General features: G+C 34.9%; 1 long non-coding RNA gene across 1 annotated transcript; it reads right to left on the bottom strand.

Annotated features, from left to right (window-relative positions):
* Window positions 1-7,610: 7,610 nt before the first annotated feature.
* LOC137402144 (uncharacterized) lies at window positions 7,611-14,192 on the bottom strand. Its single transcript, XR_010979474.1, has 3 exons — window positions 14,075-14,192; window positions 10,976-11,044; window positions 7,611-7,769 (listed from the first exon to the last, which is right to left on the bottom strand). It is a non-coding gene; the product is annotated as an uncharacterized lncRNA (long non-coding RNA).
* Between the last annotated feature and the right edge of the window lie 1,340 nt (window positions 14,193-15,532).

Raw genomic sequence — 15,532 nt, 5'->3', positions numbered from 1 at the left:
CGAGTTAGAGTAGAAATTACCACCCATATGGGTAAACCGAGGTGAGGAAACAGTTTATATATATATATATATATATATAATATATATATAATGTATGTATATATGTATGTATATATGTATGTATATATGTATGTATATATGTATATATATATGTATATATACTAGTGCTGGGCATGAGTACTAATACTCGTTGAACCCGCGGGTTTGTCTTCTCTCGAGTATCAGGTAATAGAGATTTCGGGTATTTCGGTCTTTTGGGATCAAGTTTTGACTTTCGAGTTTGGGTTTTAGGACACAGATCTGTCGAGTAGGGTGAACAAAAACCAGGTTTATTGCGCCTGCGAAATGAACGCTGTTTAACCACGCGCCTGCTAAGGATTAAGCGCATGAGTACCGCCTGATCGAAAATAGTAAAAATAATAAATAAATTGAATAAAATTATAGTAAATTTTAAGATATGTCCGATGTTTGGAAATTTTTTGCAAAAGACGGCATTACTATTGCTGATGGCATGGAGACAGTTAGATGCCTTTTGTGCAATTCAACTATGAAGCATAGTTATGGCTCTACGAGTTCCATAAGAAGGCATATGCAAACGATTTATCCTAAACAATGGCTTGAGAGGCTAGATGTAGTTGGTACCGCTAAAAACTGTCAATTAATCTTCAAAGCAGCTAGGGAATCTGTTGCCTTCAAACTAAAAAAAATTGTGCATCCATCTCAGTCAACAATTGATGACGATGAAAATCTTAAAAGCCAGTTAACGACAACATCTTCAGTTGTTGCTACCACTTCACAAGGTTGTTGCTACCACTTCACAAGGTTGTTGCTACCACTTTACAAGGTTGTTGCTACCACTTCACAAGGTTGTTGCTACCACTTCACAAGGTTGTTGCTACCACTTCACAAGGTTGTTGCTACCACTGCACAAGGTTGTTGCTACCACTTTACAAGGTTGTTGCTACCACTTCACAAGGTTGTTGCTACCACTTCACAAGGTTGTTGCTACCACTGCACAAGGTTGTTGCTACCACTTCACAAGGTTGTTGCTACCACTTCACAAGGTTGTTGCTACCACTTCACAAGGTTGTTGCTACCACTTCACAAGGTTTGCCGTATACGATTTTCAAGTATTATGGTATTTAAAATTCATTCAATAGCGAGTAGATAAATGGACAAAATTTTCTTGCATTTTATTTATACCGTTTTTGTTAGACTTTTCCTGTTAGTAAGTTCAAATTTGTTATAGCTGCGCCTATTCTCATCAATGGTGATGACGACTCCTCAAATCTGGCTGCATTTCAAACTCCTATTGTTTGCAAAGGAGCCGAATTTAATTCTAGCGGTGCCTGTGAAAAAACAAAAAGGCAGCGATCTATCTTATCATTCTTTACGAAGCACTACGGAAGAAACAGTGCTCAACATCGGAAGCTGACTTCTGCAACAACTCACTCTATTTGTAAAGATGGTGTTCCAGCATATGCTGTTGAAAAAGAAGGTTTCAAAGCAATGATTGCTGAGTTTGGTAGAATGTATGAAAGTAAAAAATAATATGTTAGGCTTCATAGAATTCAAGCATACGCCAGTTCTGTAAACATCAGTGTTTGGTAGCTATACATGTAATATTTATAGATTGATAAAACTGTTTTTTGTGTGTGCCCATTTTTCATGAAATGTGGCATATTATAATAATATAGATACTACTTGATATGGGAATATTTGCAGCCATAATATATTTTTTTTAAAATTATTTATGTTGCTTTTCACTGCCGGTGTAATTTTGCAGTTACGTAATATTAGGATCAATATAGAAATCAGAAAATGTGTTTTTGCCTAACATTTATCATTATTAGTTCACACCAGTGAATGCCATGTTGTTTGCAATTAGTCTTGATTTTCCATGTTTGCTAGATATTCCATTCCAATTCGACATCACATAAGTCGCTCAGCCATCCCTGAGTGGTATGACAATGTGTATGGCACCATTAAACAGGAGGTTGCCACAGCTCAGTTTTATGCTGCTACTATGGACATATGGAGCTCACACACTAGGGCACCTTATTGTGGGTTTAACATTCATTGTATCTTTGATTGGAAGCTAAGTCAAGGTGCTTGCAGGTATGTTTCAACACCAATATGCGGCATCAAATTGCAAATTTGTTGCGTTATTAAAATGAGTTTTTTTAAAAACAAACCTTACTACAGCGCTTATCACAAACCAACTAACAGCATTTTAGACGTGTTATACACTTTCAAACAAAATCAAATAGCTGAAAGTGGCAATCCCATAATTTAAAAACACATTGTAAATTGTTATATTTTGCTAGCTTTTACATGCGCCTGAAGATCATACCTCTGAAAACCTAAAAGCTGGCATCATCGGGGTAATTGAAGGCTGGGGGTTGGATGAGGCTAAGTTGACTGCTATTTTCAATGATAATGCTGCTAGCATCATCAAAGCAAGCAGAGATGGAGGTAACTAATTTCACAATAAATTTTATTGTTTGTGACACTATATTGTTTGACACAGTTTTGTTGTTTGACACACTATTGTGTGTTTGCACTAACCGGAATCTCCGGTTAGTGCGCTTTTAGCGGTGAAAGAAAATACAAAACAATGCCTAACGGTACTGTTCCGTATTAACTAGCAAACTTGCTGCAGTGTTAAAAAGCATCATCATGAGTTCTGCGGCCTGTACAAAAGTGCGGCATATGTATTGTTTTATCGGTTTTTTGAAAATAAAGCAGATGCGGCTTATATAGGGGTGCGGTTAATAGTCCCAAACGTACGGTAAGTAAATTGGTTCACATTCAATCCTTGATAAGCACACGACTACAGTGAGTGTTGACTAGTATACCTAGTTGTGATTGTTTGCAATGCATTACAGGTTGGACCAGAATATCATGTTTTGGTCACCACCTTAACCTAGCAGTTGTAAATGCACTGAAGGTCGACAAAACAATAGATAAAGCGATTTTAGGCTGTTAAAAGGTGGCGACACACTTTGCTCACTCGCATAAGAATAGTCGTCTTCTAGAGGCTGCTCAAGAACAACTCCATTTGCCAAAACAACATTTGCTAAACGAATACCCTACGAGATGGGGCTCAAAGTTCGCGATGATCAATCGCTTTCTTGAGCAAGAGTGTGCTGTTAGGAAAGCACTCTCAGCTGATAAAAACACACCCATTTAATACCAACAGGATAGAATTTGGCTACCTTGGAAGCCATCAGAATTGCTTTAAAACATGTGGCGCCCTTTGCTGACATGCTATCAGGTAGGTTTTGTAAACATGTACTGTTAATATGAAGATTGCCACTAAAGTACTAAGCACTTACTATAAATGTGTTTTAAAAATTACTATAATTCAAATGACCAAATGTACATTAAACATATTCTCTGCCATTATACTATTTTGAGGGCCTTTTATTAAAAATTAGATGTTTAAATAACAAAATTTTGTCACCAAAAATAACATTTAACCGTTATTTCACGAAAAATAAAATTGAAACCTTTTAGTGATGTGAAGTTGGGAAGGGCATGACTATGCTTATTTTTTCCCCTATAATTCTCCTACTGCTAATGAAGATATATTAGTAAGTGGTCTTTTAGGTTAGCCATATTGATGCCATACTGTGATAGTAATCTGCTAAATGCTTTACTTATAGGTGAAGACGCGGTAACAATATCACTTGTTCAACCGACGGTCATACTGTTTAATAAACTTCTAGTGCCGGAAGAGAGTGACGTTGCTTTGACCCGACAGATCAAGTCCTTCATCTTAAAATACATCAATAAGCACCATCAGCACGATGCTGATTATTGGCGGCTGCTTTAAAAAATGTAGCTTTTTGGATCCAAGGTGAACAAATTCTACTAGCATTTTAGTGTGACGTAGCCACAAGGTACATAGCATAGCCTACACTGCAGGTATGAGGCTTTTGAAACAGTGCTGTATAATACTCTACAGGATAAAAATAACATTTTTCCACTGATACTTTAATCGTTAGTAGAAAATACAGCATTGTAATATAACATGTTGCAAAGATTTCTTTTGGAAATTTTAGATTCAAAGCTACCCACAATGAGACTGTGACAGATATTATACTTTGCGAGTGTGAACAGCTGGCTCCAGGTGTACGAGAAACAACCACACTAGAGTCTGTCACCAACAGCTGTACTGCTTCAGCAAAACGCAAAAGTTGGGGAGCGTATCTTAATTCTCTCAGTACTCCGGCTCTCACTACTGCCAACGGTGACCTAAGTTTCATTATACACAAGTCTACTGACAGTGCGGAAAAAGACTCTGACCCTTTGACTTGGTGGAGCCAGCATGAAACCTCATTTACCTGCCTTGCAAAGTTTGCTGAAAAATATTTGTGCATTCAAGCTTCGAGTGTAGCTAGTGAAAGGCTGTTTTCAACCGCTGGGAACATTATTACAGCCAGGCGAAATAGCCTGGCGAAAACCTGCCAAAGTTAATGAACTATGTTTTCTATCCACAAACCTGGCATTTCTGTCAAACGAATCCCATAGCTGAGATTTTTATGGGGTTAATGTTTTTTTAAAATGTATGTAAAATTATAATACATGCTTTGTCTATAAAGTAACTGTTCATTAATCTTACATGGTTGAACATTTTCAAGTTAAATATTTTGCAATCGCGTCTGTGTAGGTATTATAATTTCGTCAATGTCAATTGCTCAACTGAATACGGTGTAGAGCAGTGTAGTTTTTAGTAACTTCCCTTCAATTTCTGTTTGAAGCTTTGGCGTATACCATCTGAATCTTTGTAGTTATAAAATAAAAACAAGTTTTTCACTAATATTTGCAAATTAAGTATATAGAACAAGATAAGCCTGAAAGTGAGGTGCACCACATATAATGAACAGACACATTTTAGTTACATGGATATTCTACAAGTTTTTGCTCCTAGCTTGTGCCTATATTAAAAATGATATATTATTTGTATGGAGTTGTCTCCTCCAGCCGAAAACTAGTACGGTAAGCAGTAGACCTAAAATCCGTATCAACAAACCCGATACCCGAAAAATCTGTAGGCCAATAAGTACTCATGCCCACCACCACTAGCTACTCGATACTCAAAAAACCCGAACGGAAGGAGACGAGTCTAAGCCCGTTGGCCAAAAAGTACTCGTGCCAACACTAATATATACACTAACAGTGCCTCCCGGCGTTGCCCGGTTATTAAAAATCAGCTAATAAACAATGAGAAGTGATGAGAGTTGCCTACCTTTTGCTGGCAGGCAACTTTCCAGCAAGTGGCCTGGCACATTGCCAGTAGAGAAAATATCAGTAAGCTAGTAAGGCTTCTAATGACGGTGCGCCATGAAGTTGCGTCAGCATTATCCAGCTGCGCTATTCTAATAATAGTTTTAGCCGGAATGACACACAGATATATCAACATACACACATATACATACAATATACAACAAATATAACAAATATATATATACAACAAATATAACACATGTATATAATTATTTATATATGTACATTGATTTCATAATGGTATATGTATGTTGTGTATATATATACACAACATATATATATATATATATATAAAATTGGGTAAAAATGAAAGTTAAAGTTAAGTTTAAAACAACTTTATTACTAATAGTTTCATATTGCCAATATGAAACTATTAGTAATAAAGTTGTTTTAAACTTAACTTTAACTTTCATTTTTACTCAATTTTACATCGCTCTATTTTAATATTGAGCACTTTCATGCAAGAGACTGTTCATACTGCATCTACTGTATATATATATATATATATATATATATATATATATTTCTCATAGTTTGTCGTCTGTTTTTGGTATGTCCAGCTATAGCTCTTAAAGTTTTCATTTTGTAGATAAGGTAACACATTTTGCTGGACTTGAACTCACAAACATTGCAATCTTATTTTTACAATTCAGTCCTCTAACCCCGAGACCACGAAAGCGGTTGCCATTCCTCATCGTTACTACATACCGTATACATACTTTTCCGTTTTCGCACCTAAAATTACATATTAATTAAAACTCCAGGAACTATTTTAGCTCTATGAAACGCGATACTTTATCGTCCTCGCCATACTAGAGCAAATTTGTTTTCCGCAAAACGATATCAGCCGATATTTTAGCTAGAATATTACTAATATTCATAAGAAAACTTCTTTCAAGTAAGTTTTTAGTAAGCTAAATTCATATAAGTTAGATTCCGTGTTTATGTTACACGTCTGTCTTGAAGGTAAGAACTCTTTACGTAGTACATTGTAATGTTACACCATCTTGCAAATCATAGCCATAAAATGCACTAAAGTTATTGTAGATGATTATAGTTACTTTGATTAACATATTGTTTTGGTACTATTTTTAATGATGATGATTTTTAACAGACAGTGATTGCGTTAGATAATTACTATGGGTTCCTATGCTACTCTGTACACCTCTACAATATTTTCACCTTTTGATGCCAACACTGAAACGAACTACAATCATATAATCGTATTCCAAGTAATGTTTTAATGTAATCATAGCAAGACCGACTATATTTAGCCAGAACTTGCTAATGGCGTCCACATCTACATTTAAACACCTTTGCAGTTTTATTTTTCTCTTAAGTTATTTAAACAGTACACTTCTTTCATGATATGAAATTTAAAAGATGTAGTTATTTGAAAAAGTATGAAGTATGAAAAAATATGAAGTTTAAAAGTTACCATGGTAAAGTTAAATTATAATAAACTTTTTGTTTAAACACTTTTTTATCACTCGGGCAATGCCGGGTAGTACAGCTAGATTAGTATCATATATATGTAGGTTGGATGTGGGTCATTGCTCACATTACATGATTTACATTTAGGATACATAATAATAATATGTATTTATGTATGTGAACTTTTGCCTTTTCTATCTTAAGATTTTTACTATTTCTTTTTTGGAGTATTTTTATACTGAAACACATATTTTACTTACTGCCTTAATATGACCCAAGTCATAGGTGACAAGCACTACTTGTTAGTTACATGCACATGTTGATATTACTATCATGAAACCCATTGAATGGCTCTTTTAAAAAATTTTAAAAAGATATTGGGTCACTGTTTTTTCTTACTTACAAAATTTGTAGGCTAATTTAAACTCATTGCTTTTTAATCTAATTTTAATGCAATCTTACATGTCCACAAAGTAGTTAGACTATACAAAAATATAAAATTTATTCTAAAGTCGATCAAATCATATTAAAAGAGATAGCATTTACTCAACAGAGTATTTGCCATGTTTTTTTTAACTAGTATACAAATGAAAAGATGAAAAATATTCGACACAGCTATTTTTTTACCCAGCAAACTTTTCAAAAAGTTGTATTTGATAAACTGACATTTACATATCACGTTTTAAATCATTATAAATATTACACTGAGTGTTTACTGCAGCAGGATTACGATGGTGTAAATGTAAGTGATAGAATATGTGAACTAGTAAGTAGTTACAACCAATATATAGTCACGGAGTGTATTAGTTGAATAATCAAAGAGTAGGAATAAAAGAGTTTGGTAGTTATATTACTTACATATAGATGGTCACAGCATAACTCTATACCTCGTACAGTAACATTCAGAGTTATTTCCGATGCCGCACTAACTGATATTGTCCAACTACAGTTAAGATCGTTAGCATAATTATTAGGGTAGTTTGGAGATCTCACAGTCCCAGAAAGTGTTTGAAAAAGAGCTCCATATACACAGGACGTTCCACCTACAAGATAAATAGACAAAATGTTAGAATATTAAAAGTATTTGAGTGAACTATATGAATATGCAGCTATAGACCTCTTACAAGCCTAATAGACCTCTTACCTCTTACAGCTTATACTCAACTATACTCTTACAGCTGATACTCACCTATACTCTTAAAGCTGATACTCACCTGTACTTTTACAGCTGATACACACCTACAGTCTTACAGTTGATACTCACCTACACTCTTACAGTTGATACTCACCTGTACTTTTACAGCTGATACTCACCTATACTCTTACAGTTGATACTCACCTACACTCTTACAGTTGATACTCACCAACACTCTTACAGTTGATACTCACTTCTACTCTTACAGCTGATAGTCACCTACACTCTTACAGTTGATACTCACCTACACTCTTGCAGCTGATAATCACCTATACTCTTACAGTTGATACTCACTTCTACTCTTACAGCTGATACTCACCTACACTTTTACAGCTAATACTCACCTATACTCTTACAGTTGATACTCACCTATACTCTTACAGCTAATACTCACCTACACTCTTGCAGCTGATAATCACCTAAACTCTTACAGTTGATACTCACTTCTACTCTTACAGCTGATACTCACCTACACTTTTACAGCTAATACTCACCTATACTCTTACAGTTGATACTCACTTCTACTCTTACAGCTGATACTCACCTATACTCTTAAAGTTGATACTCACCTACACTCTTACAGCTGATACTCACCTATACTCTTACAGTTGATACTCACCTACACTCTTACAGCTGATACTCACCTACACTCTTACAGCTGAAACTCACCTACACTCTTACAGCTGATACTCACCTACACTCTTACAGCTGATACTCACCTACACTCTTACAGCTGATACTCACCTACACTCTTACAGCTGAAACTCACCTATACTCTTACAGCTGATACTCACCTACACTCTTACAGTTGATACTCACTTCTACTCTTACAGCTGATACTCACCTACACTCTTACAGTTGATACTCACCTACACTCTTGCAGCTGATAATCACCTATACTCTTACAGTTGATACTCACTTCTACTCTTACAGCTGATACTCACCTACACTTTTACAGCTAATACTCACCTATACTCTTACAGTTGATACTCACTTCTACTCTTACAGCTGATACTCACCTATACTCTTACAGTTGATACTCACCTACACTCTTGCAGCTGATAATCACCTATACTCTTACAGTTGATACTCACTTCTACTCTTACAGCTGATACTCACCTACACTTTTACAGCTAATACTCACCTATACTCTTACAGTTGATACTCACTTCTACTCTTACAGCTGATACTCACCTATACTCTTAAAGTTGATACTCACCTACACTCTTACAGCTGATACTCACCTATACTCTTACAGTTGATACTCACCTACACTCTTACAGCTGATACTCACCTACACTCTTACAGCTGAAACTCACCTACACTCTTACAGCTGATACTCACCTACACTCTTACAGCTGAAACTAACCTACACTCTTACAGCTGATACTCACCTACACTCTTACAGCTGATACTCACCTACACTCTTACAGCTGATACTCACCTACACTCTTACAGCTGATACTCACCTACACACTTACAACGTATACTAACCCTTTATGGCTGATACACACTTATAGTTTTACAGCTGTTACTCATCTATACTCTTACAGTTGATACTCACCTATACTCTTACAGCTGATACTCACCTACACTCTTACAGCTGATACTCACCTATACTCTTACAGCTGATACTCACCTACACACTTACAACGTATACTAACCCTTTACGGCTGATACACACCTATAGTTTTACAGTTGATACTCACTTATACTCTTACAGTTGATACTCACTTACACTCTTACAGCTGATACTCACCTACACTCTTACAGCTTATACTCACCTACTCTCTTACAACGTATACTAACCCTTTACGGCTAATACAGACCTATGCTATTACAGTTGATACTGACTTGCACTCTTACAGTTGATACTCACCTACACCCTTACAGCTGATACTCACCTATACTCTTACAGTTGATACTCACCTACAATCTTACAGCTGATACTCACGTACATTCTTACAGTTGATACTCACCTATACTCTTACAGCTGATACTAACTTATACTCTTACAGTTGATACTCACCTACACTCTTACAGCTGACACTCACGTACACTCTTACAGTTGATACTCACTTATAATCTTACAGCTGATACTCACCTACATTCTTGCAGCTGATACTCACCTACACTCTTACAGTTGATACTCACCTACACTCTTGCAGCTGATAATCACCTATACTCCTACAGTTGATACTCACCTACACTCCTACAGTTGATACTCATCTATACTCTTACAGTTGATACTAACTTCTACTCTTACAGCTGATACTCACCTACACTTTTACAGCTAATACTCACCTATACTCTTACAGCTGATACTCACCTACACTCCTACAATTGATACTCACCTACACTCTTACAGTTGATACTCACCTATACTTTTACAGCTGATACTCACTTACACTCTCACAGCTGTTACTAATCTATACTCTTACAGTTGATATTCACCTACACTCTTACAGCTGATACTCACTTATACTCTTACAGCTGATACTCACCTATACTCTTACAGTTGATACTCACTTACACTCTTACAGCTGATACTCACTTACACTCTTACAGTTGATACTTACCTATACTCTTACAGCTGATACTCACCTATACTCTTACAGTTGATACTCACTTACACTCTCACAGCTGTTACTCATCTATACTCTTACAGTTGATACTCACCTACACTCTTACAGCTGATACTCACCTATACTCTTACAGTTGATACTCACCTATACTTTTACAGCTGATACTCACTTACACTCTCACAGCTGTTACTAATCTATACTCTTACAGTTGATATTCACCTACACTCTTACAGCTGATACTCACTTATACTCTTACAGCTGATACTCACCAACACTGTTACATTTGATACTCACTCACACTCTTACAGCTGATACTCACCTACACTCTTACAGTTGATACTTACCTATACTCTTACAGTTGATACTCAGCTGCACTCTTACAGTTGATACTCACTTACAATCTTACAGTTGATTCTCATCTACTATTTTACAGCTTATAGTCAACTATAATGTTACTGATGATACTTACCTACACTTTTGCAGCCTATCGCCATCAAGACTACTAGTGCATAGCTTAGCTTTTTAGCAAACATCATCCCTGCGAACAATTAGCGTATAAGTTAGTGCCATCTCAATACATTGTCAACATAACGGCTTTGGTTAAGTTAGTTTATAAATATTCAGTTCTTTATTGTTAAAAATTAAGTTTGGTAAAAGATCCTCTCAATACTCCATATGTTGTAGGGTTTCAAATCTATTTATAAAACACCCCCATTTTAACTTAGTTATCAGATAGCCCAATTCGGTTGCTGTTTTTGCTACGAATCTACATACTTGCCATACCACTATTATCAGCTGCCACTTAAAGTTAAATGACTACAAACTAACACGAGTCCAGTAGGACCAATTTCTATTTTATGCAAGCAGATGATAAACCATAAGCCTCTTAACTGTAACTCAGGTATCTCATGTTTAGTGCTATTAATTTTCATTTTAATGCTAGCTTAGTGCTTGTCTATATGCATATAAATATTGTTGGCAGCTGACATTATACGGATGTCATAGTCATGAATGCCATTATTATGTAGCTTTGAAGAAATGCAAATTTACTCCCTACATGCAGATGCATAGAAAGATAAAAAATGCATGTTATTTCGAAGTAGCAAATGGATCTTTTTCTGACCTTTGTTGCTTTAATTCTTTTTTCGTCTTTGTGTTTGCACAGTTATATCAAAAACAATAATTGTAGTTTAAGTGCTTCTATTCATGTATTATAAATAGATTTAAAACAAACATAGTACAGCGTGCTTTTACGTAATTCTTATCGTAATTTTGACATCTAAGATAATCTGAGAAATAGAGTTATCAACAAGAGACAAGCGCATCTTTAATCAACCATTTGGTATTGGCTAAGAAATGTTTAACATATCTTATAACAAACTTCTATTCACACAGTTGATATTACTAAAGAATGTTTATCATACCTTATAACATACTTCTATTCACACAGTTTTATTACTAAGGAATTTTTATCATACCTTATAACATACTTCTGATTACACAGTTGGCATTACTAAGGAATGTTTATTATACCTTATAGCATACTTCTATTCACCCAGTTGGTATTACTTAAGATTGTTTTTCATACTTTATAGCATACTTCTATTCACACAGCTGGTATTACTAAGGATTGTTTTTCATACCTTATAGCATACTTCTATTCACACAGTTGGTATTACTAAGGATTGTTTTTCATACCTTATAGCATACTTCTATTCACACAGTTGGTATTACTAAGGATTGTTTATCCTACCTTATGGCATACTTCTATTCACACAGTTGGTATTACTAAGAAATGTTTAACATACCTTATAACAAACTTCTATTCACACAGTTGGTAATACTGAGGAATGTTTACCATACCTTACAACATACTTCTATTCACACAGTTGGTATTACTAAGGATTGTTTTTCATACCTTATAGCATACTTCTATTCACACAGTTGGTATTACTAAGGAATGTTTATCATATCTTATAACATACTTCTGATTACACAGTTGGTATTACTAAGGATTGTTTATCATACCTTATAACATACTTCTATTCACACAGTTGGTATTACTAAAGATTGTTTATCATACCTTATAGCATACTTCTATTCACACAGTTGGTATTACTAAGGAATGTTTATCATATCTTATAGCATACTTCTATTCACACAGTTGGTATTACTAATGAATATTTATCATACCTTTTAACATACTTTTATTCACACAGTTGGTATTACTAAGGATTGTTTATCATACCTTATAGCATACTTCTATTTACACAGTTGGTATTACTATGGAATCTGTATCATACCTTATAGCATACTTTTATTCACACAGTTGGTATTACTAAGGAATGTTTATCATACCTTATAACATACTTCTATTCACACAGTTGGTATTACTAAGGAATGTTTATCATACCTTATAACATACTTCTATTCACACAGTTGGTATTACTAAGGAATGTTTATCATACCTTATAGCATACTTCTATTCACACAGTTGGTATTACTAAGGAATGTTTATCATATCTTATAACATACTTCTATTCACACAGTTGGTATTACTAAGGAAAGTTTATCATACCTTATAGCATACTTCTATTCACACAGTTGGTATTACTAAGGAATGTTTATCATACCTTATAGCATACTTCTATTCACACAGTTGGTATTACTAAGGAATGTTTATCATACCTTATAGCATACTTCTATTCACACAGTTGGTATTACTAAGGAATGTTTATCATACCTTATAACATACTTCTATTCACACAGTTGGTATTACTAAGGAATGTTTATCATACCTTATAGCATACTTCTATTCACACAGTTGGTATTACTAAGGAATGTTTATCATACCTTATAGCATACTTCTATTCACACAGTTGGTATTACTAAAGATTGTTTATCATACCTTATAGCATACTTCTATTCACACAGTTGGTATTACTAAGGAATGTTTATCATATCTTATAACATACTTCTATTCACACAGTTGGTATTTCTAAGGAATGTTTATCACACCTTATAGCATACTTCTATTCACGCAGTTGGTATTACTAAGGAATGTTTATCACACCTTATAGCATACTTCTATTCACACAGTTGGTATTACTAAGGAATGTTTATCATACCTTATAGCATACTTCTATTCACACAGTTGGTATTACTAAGGAATGTTTATCATACCTTATAGCATACTTCTATTCACACAGTTGGTATTACTAAGGAATGTTTATTATACCTCATAGCATACTTCTATTCACACAGTTGGTATTACTAAAGATTGTTTATCATACCTTATAGCATACTTCTATTCACACAGTTGGTATTACTAAGAAATGTTTAACATACCTTATAACAAACTTTTATTCACACAGTTGGTATTACTAAGGAATGTTTATCATACCTTATAGCATACTTCTATTCACACAGTTGGTATTACTAAGGAATTTTTATCATATTTTATAGCATACTTCTATTCACACAGTTGGTACTACTAAGGAATGTTTATCATACCTTATAGCATACTTCTATTTACCCAGTTCGTATTACTAATGATTGTTTATCATACCTTCTGATTTGCCTTGTTATTCTCAAGACTGTAAGATTTTTACTCCATCTAAACTTTGTCTCGTCACTGCTTACCAAACGGCAGCAAAATGTAACCAGTGCTGACTATCAGTTTCATGATTGCAAAATGACCCCTATCAGAGGTCAATTTCTCCTTACAATAGACTCTTAGAATCCACAAGGCCGGCCCTTTTGCATAATGTATCTTTCAAGCCGAAGCTTGATGGTAAATTTCTCTTTAGATGATAAGAGTTTAACGCATAAACCATAAATCATGAATGTTTTTTAGCTTAATGCCGGCGTTGAAACATCTGCCTTTTATAGTTTAGAATTTTGCCTTGTCTAGGCACACCCCCAAAATAAAACTTTTAGCTGCTATTGGGCTAAATGTAACTCTTAGCTGCTATTGGACAGGGTATTTTTTGAAATGCCATTCAAATGCCATTTGAAATGCCTTCCTTTTGCCTAGAATATTTTGCTGTCTGACTCACGATGATCAGAGCTGTGAAGAATCCAATGCGTGGACTATCAATTATTAGTGTTTATTGGCCTCACATAAGCAGTTGAAGCATCTACTAGGCATATTTAGGAAATGAGTTTTATTAGAGGCAGAGTTTACAAATGTTTACTTGGGTCACAGATCATAGGAACATATTTGCTCATTCTTTATCCTTACTCATTGTATTGGTTAGCCATTTACAATATGAAACTGTCTGATGAAACATTTTTTCACAAGTTTATTTTTAGTAACGCGTTTGGCATTTCACTACACTTTTACGTAGCTTAAAGTGAACACAGGGAAGAAAATGTTGCTTTCACGTAAATACTGTGCTTGTATTCCAACTGTTTTTAGTTTAGAATTGCGTCCAAGTTGATCATCACCACCTGACTTGTTATTTTTTTCAACTGTCGGATGGTGTCAATCAGCCAAAGAGCCCTCATAGGTAGCATATAACTCTGCTCAGCAACTTCGTGTTTGTATTGGAAGAATTTTATTTATGAGGTCAAACATGGACTTTGACTGCTTTGATAGATATGCTTGGCTTGTTCCCCGCTGTTTTTCACATTAGGGAATATTTAGCAAACCTCATCTTAACCCATCACGAAGCATACAATCATCACTAAATCTATCATGAGCAATATCTACAATAGACGAAATTGTCATCACCTAGCAACACAATTAATTTGGAGGCTAGCGAGCATTCTGATTGGATGAGGACTCCATTAAGTGCGGGTGAGTCAAGACTTTGAATAGTATATTTGTATCTAAGCAACATGATGCTGAAGCGTAGAGAAAACCGCGACTTTGTAAGACTTTGTAAGACTTTGTAAGCAGCTGTATGTCAGCTTTTCTTAATTAATTTTAATTTTCACAAACTAACTCTAAAAGGACCAGTAGTTTTTGTAAGTTGAAACTAGTTTTCTTAGTTTTATCAAGCTTTGGAATTTTTATAAATCC

The sequence above is a fragment of the Watersipora subatra genome, chromosome 8 (genome assembly GCF_963576615.1).
Source record: "Watersipora subatra chromosome 8, tzWatSuba1.1, whole genome shotgun sequence".
Taxonomy (NCBI): Eukaryota; Metazoa; Bryozoa; class Gymnolaemata; order Cheilostomatida; family Watersiporidae; genus Watersipora; species Watersipora subatra.
This window is presented reverse-complemented; position numbering and strand designations above follow the sequence as displayed.